Source organism: Triticum urartu, unplaced genomic scaffold (assembly GCF_003073215.2).
Source record: "Triticum urartu cultivar G1812 unplaced genomic scaffold, Tu2.1 TuUngrouped_contig_8903, whole genome shotgun sequence".
NCBI classification, from domain to species: Eukaryota; Viridiplantae; Streptophyta; class Magnoliopsida; order Poales; family Poaceae; genus Triticum; species Triticum urartu.
Genome location: NW_024119898.1, coordinates 1,905 through 8,271, shown reverse-complemented (window position 1 = coordinate 8,271; position 6,367 = coordinate 1,905). Strand labels below are relative to the sequence as shown.

The 6,367-nt window shown below is 41.6% G+C and overlaps 1 long non-coding RNA gene across 4 annotated transcripts; it reads left to right on the top strand.

Moving 5' to 3' along the window:
- Positions 1-447: 447 nt before the first annotated feature.
- On the top strand, positions 448-5,618 carry LOC125532047. 4 transcript variants are annotated; one of them, XR_007293710.1, is made up of 8 exons: positions 448-984; positions 2,643-2,699; positions 2,788-2,834; positions 3,736-3,922; positions 4,045-4,322; positions 4,437-4,514; positions 5,142-5,220; positions 5,318-5,618. It is a non-coding gene; the product is annotated as an uncharacterized LOC125532047 (long non-coding RNA). The 4 variants fall into 4 exon arrangements; XR_007293709.1 differs by having other exon boundaries at positions 449-984; positions 3,736-4,167; positions 4,249-4,322; XR_007293708.1 differs by having other exon boundaries at positions 454-984; positions 3,736-4,322; positions 4,437-4,509.
- The last annotated feature ends 749 nt before the right edge of the window (positions 5,619-6,367 follow it).

Below are 6,367 nucleotides of genomic sequence, written 5' to 3'. Positions count from 1 at the left end.
CTTCAGAAATTATTTCAGGTAAAACTCTCTCTAGGCGATTAGCAACAACCTTAGATGCCAACTTATTTTAGCTAGTGTTGCCTTTATTTTCGTGATAGTTGGGCCGGCTAAGTTTGAGCACGGGTTGTGAAAAGGCCCAGGTCGAGCGGCATGCGCCACACGAGGATCTCTTTCTTGGGACAAACCTCCCTACAATGCCAACACTCGTATGGTCTGCGGGTTTATCCTCTAAAAAAATATGCCTTTATGCCCTATGGATGTAATTTAAAAAACATAAGGATTTTGACGGAGCATACATTTTTTTGTGAATGGGTGAACTTTATTTGAAATTATAGAATTATGGCACACAGAGCTACGGGAGAGATAGTAAAACAAAGTGGAGTGCTCCTCCCTCCCAGCTTGCGTGCGGGGGCAATTTTCTCACCAACCAGATCCTGTACCTCTTGTAGAAGGGAGCCGACATTCCGTCTAGTCCTGGTGCTTTGAGATCACCCATGCCATCAAGAGCCTTTTTCAGTTCCTCTCGAGTGAATTCTGCCTTGAGCATATCGTTCATAGCTTGGGACACACTAACTGGAGCAGGCGCCGCTGCCGGATCTCATTTCCTCATCCTTCTTCCAGGCCAGACCACCAGATCCGGAGTGCCGCCGCCGGATCCCGTCCCCGTAGGAACCCTTCGCGTCACCGCGAATCCCACAGCGGCGGACATGGTGGCCTCTGCAGGTGAGCTGGCTCCGGCCGCTCGGCTGTCCACTCCGCTCCAGGATCCCCTGCTCCCGTGCTCCACCACCACCAGTGGCCCCACGCGCGCCACCGGGAGTCCCAAGGCAGCGGCCATGGTGGCCTCTACAGACGACCGCTCGGGTCCGCCGCCGCTCCAGCACCGACCGATGGGCGGCCATGGCACTCCGCCCGTCGACCTACTAACTCTGTTTTTTTCGACTGAGGCGCTTGCAAGGATGAGGGGAATAGGGGGATAAGGAGGTACTATAACCTTTCGCCTCGCACTTGTTACTGCCTTTACATATTTATTATTTCATTATAAGGGTTGCTTGCGAGAGTCGATTGCCACCGCACGTGCCACCAGGTTGACATAGAACACGCATTGTATGGGCTTTCCATTATTACCAGATACTCCAATATCTTGATTTAGGGTTTAGTATCTACTTTATCTATCTTGCAATGCAACAATGATTGATGAGCTAAAGAGCGGTGATTGTTGTTGGGAGCTGTCAATTCGTTTTTTCTATGGGCCATACTTGCACCATAAGAAAATGTTCTATTAATTAGGTGCTCAGCCTGCAGTTGAGGTTTTCATTTATTTGTCTTGGTTGGTTGATGCCATGTGGAAAACGGCTAGTTGGATTGTAGGAAAATGTTCTATTAATTAGGTGCTCAGCCTGCAGTTGAGGTTTTCATTTATTTGTCTTGGTTGGTTGATGCCATGTGGAAAACGGCTAGTTGGATTGTAGGAAAATGTTCTATTAATTAGGTGCTCAGCCTGCAGTTGAGGTTTTCATTTATTTGTCTTGGTTGGTTGATGCCATGTGGAAAACGGCTAGTTGGATTGTAGGAAAATGTTCTATTAATTAGGTGCTCAGCCTGCAGTTGAGGTTTTCATTTATTTGTCTTGGTTGGTTGATGCCATGTGGAAAACGGCTAGTTGGATTGTAGGAAAATGTTCTATTAATTAGGTGCTCAGCCTGCAGTTGAGGTTTTCATTTATTTGTCTTGGTTGGTTGATGCCATGTGGAACACGGCTAGTTGGATTGTAGGAAAATGTTCTATTAATTAAGCATTCAGCCTCCTGTTCAGGTTTTCACTTATTTGTCGGGGCTGGCCGATGCCACGTGTGAGTGGCGGTTTTAGTTCACCCCTGTATGGCTTTCCATTGTTTCCTAAATAGTTCATTGTCAACAGGGTGCTGACGATTAATGTTTATGAGCCATGCTACTTGCACTGTGTTAAGCCTGCTGTTGAGGTTTTCATTTATTTGTATGGGTTGGCCATGTCACGTGCAACATAGCTAATTTTATGCTTAATTTTTTCTACGAGCCATGCTAGTTGGACTGCAGGGAAATGTTGTGTTAATTAAGTGTTCAGCCTCCAGACCAGGTTTTCATTTATGTGTCTGGGTTGCATGATGCCACGTGTAGAAAACGACTAGAGAGTGGCGGTTTTAGTCCACCCCTGTATGGCTTTCCATTGTTACCCAATAGTTCAAATGGTTAGTATCTAAATTTAGATTTAGAATTTATCTTATTTTATCACGATGAGTTGGACAGTGGTGATTGTCAACAGGGGCTGACGATTAATGTTTTTCCTATGAGCCATGCTAGTTGCACTCTAGGAAAATTGTTCTATTAAGCATTCAGCCAGCGGTTGATGCTTTCATTTACTTCTCTGGGTTTTGCCAATGCCTCGTGTAAGAGTAAAATGGCTAGTAGTATGGTTATTACGCCATCCTTGTATAGACTACAATGTTATAGGAGCCGGTAAGAGCAAAAGTTGAATAGCGTGGATAAATCATAACCAATGCTTGAGGACCAGAGCAGGTGGCCCCAGATTTTGCGGGAATGTGTTTATTTTCTTCTTTCCAGCTCACCTTCTGACCTGAGATTCAATCTGTTTTCTCGTTTCAGCTGGGCTCTAGATCCAAAGGGCGCTGCCTCTTACAGCAGCTGGACATCTATCAAGAGGTATGGCTGACGCAACCTGAATTTTCCTTTTTGCTGTCATGTTCATTCGTTTCAGATTCAATTTGATATGTGATCTGTTCATTTGCAGGGTGCTGGATTGGCAGTCCTCCACAGTTGCTGGGAAGAAGAAGATGGGTAAGCTCCTCTTTTCAGATATGGAAATGATAAATCATATAACTGTTTGCAGATATATTTCAGTTCACCCGTAACAGATTCTGATATATTTTTCTGTATGTGAGATATAACCATATTCTTATTTCACTACTAATATTACTACCTACTTCTACATATCAGTTGTATCGCGCTACTCTGTTAATACTCTAGATTCTGGAGGACCTTCTGTTTTTAGGTTATTGTTATCTTCCAGCCTTTATCATACATTCTTCTTATCCAATTGTACTGATACCAAAAATAATTGAGAAAGCATGGAATGGAATATATTGTTTTTGATGGACTGAACCATAAGGGGAGTATTTTCTGATGGAACATGTGCTTTATCTTAGTGTCAACCATCAAAGGTTTATTGCGACGGATAGAGAAGAAAAGGCATGCCATAATATCATAAGCCTGATGTAAACACAGATATGGTTCTGTTTCAGCTTCTGTAAACGCTTCGAATTCCAAAACTCTGCTACCTCTGAGTGACTATACACATGTATACATTCAGTAGAAAACTCTGCTACCTCTGAGTTATATTGATAATGCGCGTAATTGGTAGTAGCTCTGCCTAGGTGGATGCTTGCTACTGACTGGGGGCAGCAACAGTGTGCATTCGTGCTAGCTCTTCCTCCCCCAATTACAGTGGTTGAAATTGGGGGAACCTGGGCTGCTTTTGCTGTTGGTTGGGAGGACGAGCTGCACCGCGCATTCGTGTTACCCCCCAACCCCCACCCCCACCCCCATTATTTTTGTGGTTGAGCTGGGGGACCAGACAGTGGTTTGTGTTCTGCTTTTAGATCCTGGGTACCAATGTATTTATATTTAGTATATTAAAATTGAGTGTCACCTTCTGAAGTTAAATTGTTATTACTTTTAGGCACCTCCTTCGCCCAGCCGCTCCTTTGGGATCCTGCTACACTCCTCGCCACCACCTTCTCCTTCTCCCAGCTGGCCGCCCCCTTTCTTTGCAGCTTGACATAAAGATTAGCATGTGTGTGTGTCCTGCAGCTCGAGAGGGACAAAATAGGAGGTCACCATGAAATGTCGAAAGAGAAAGAGAGGCCGTAAGAGTGGATCATTCATTTGTCATTGGTTTCTCATCACTTATCCAATACTTTCTTTGTTGCTATCTTTCGATGATGTACTGACTTGCTATATCTATATTCTCCATATGTAAATACGCAAGGGAGTGGATACCAGTATATTACTCTTTCCGTCCATATAATCAGATGGTTGTTTGTCAATTTTATAAAATTCTTTGGATTTGCTCAATATGTGGCATGTACCTAGGACCATTCACTCCAATGTGGTATGAGAACATTTATTTTCTAATTGTTCTTGGTTTGATGTCAAGGCCTACTCATTCTTGAAATCTATGTGGATTTTTCAGAAACACTATGTTCCAAGAACTTTATTCAATAGAGCTGGGCATATAGGTCCGTCATGACTGGCAATGCCCTATAGGTCCGTCTCCGTCTCAATCTCGATCTCCTTGTGGACTGAAAGCTGATGCCATGTCTTTTATGTGATTTGATGCCTCTGGTTCTTCCATGATATATTCTATTTGCTGTCTTGAAGGATGGCTTGGTTGATGCAATCCGTGTATCCCTCACCGATCCACTTGGAACTCATGCTACAGACCATCAATTAGGTGTGGTAATGACCTTTTCCTTTCCTGAGCATTTCATTTTCCTCTTGTTTTTAGTTGCTATACTGTAATGGTGTTTTTTCAGTGGTGCTTTGCCTTATCTATTGCTATATATTTATCCTTTTGAATACTGTGTGACCTGCTAATTTAGACATTGTCAGTACATCTATTATTTTTTGGCTTATATCTATATTAGTTAAGATGCTTCATGTAGTTTCATGGCATTTTTATTTTTCTTCTTGGGATCTGTTGACTTTGTAGCTGAAATTTCATTATGTATGAATGAAAAAGAACGGGAATAAGCAGACCATGTGTATAAATATCACTAACTACTGATACTTTGCATCAGTTATCTAGAAGTAATTCATGTTGTACCCTTAGGATCAAAGTATAAGTTGTTTTCGTCCAAAGAAATGCATTATAGATTCACCAATTATGTGCTTACAATCTGAAATAGGCTAACCAGCAGAAAAATTGGTTCAATTATGATATTATTGTTCAATCCAAAGAAATGCATTATAGATTTACCAAGTATAAGTAGTATACTCTCTAGAAGTTTGGCACTGCCCATTTTTTGTCATTTAATTGTTCTATAGTGTTATGCTCCTGTAGTAACCATTTGGTTTTGATGGCAGGATAACCATACTCAAGTCTGGTAGTGTGATGGCTCCTGTGGAACTAATCTCTGCACAATTTGTTTCAATGAGCACCCAGGTAATTCAGATGCTCCATTTGATTCTTGGACACTCTCCCTGCTGCTCATTTCACAACTACGTCTCCATCATAACTTCAATCTGTTGTTTTCAAACAGTAAGGGAGAACACTACTGATACAGTATATATTGGACATTGAATTGGTGCTCCATGGAGCCAGGGCACCATGATTTATACACAAATCCAAACCAAATTTGGGTATAGTTTTTCTGGAAATTTTAGTTCTGGGGTATAATACCTGATTATTATAGAATTCAAGTACTCTACATCTGGGATATTGCTGTGCATATCTATTTCTGCATACCATACTGCTTGTATATAAAATCAACATATATCTGCAGTCAAACAATCATTAGAAAAAGTAACTGCAATTTGGCTTTAGTACAAATATTTCACATATATGCGCCTTAGTTCTATGTAATGCTTTCTTGTTCTCTAAGGTATCCTCCTATCTTTGATGGAAGTAGTAGCATTTTTCTGGCAGAGCTAATGGCAGTGCTGCTTGGATTGATCCTAATGGGATCCTGTACATCTCGATGTAATATTGATGATCAAGTATCGTCCAGTATATATTCATGGCAAGGCCCAAGGGGCAAATCACGGCAAACAATCATGTTTAACTCTGCTTTCTCTTGCCGTCGGCGGCCCCACGTGTGTCGCGCTCGTGGACGGCTGTTGCGTGCGTCCTGATTGTGGCTTCTGATAGTTTTTGTAATTTTATCAGTGGTGTTTCCTGACCTTTTCTATTACTCTTATATCTTCATGCTCCTTGACGTCAGAAATTATTTTCTTACTTTTTAGTTTATAGTCTATGCACCTTTTCCAGATGGAGCACCACTTTGTCTAGGTATTTATTTGTTTTAAATTCACCATTAGTTATAAATTAGTACTCAACTTATCCCTATGTTTATTTCCTACATGAGAAGGTAGTTTCAGGGAATGATTTCTGAATTTGGCAAAACGTTGATGGCTATATTATTTGAGTCTAAAAAGTGTACCATGCTATCCGCGGAACTTACTTTCAAGTATAGATAGATATGAACAGTGAACAGATGTATACCACACCAGCTTATTCACATTAAATGTTATTTTCATATTTAATTGATGAGCAGTACGCGTGTGTCTGGCTATGTCAACTCTCTTGCTGG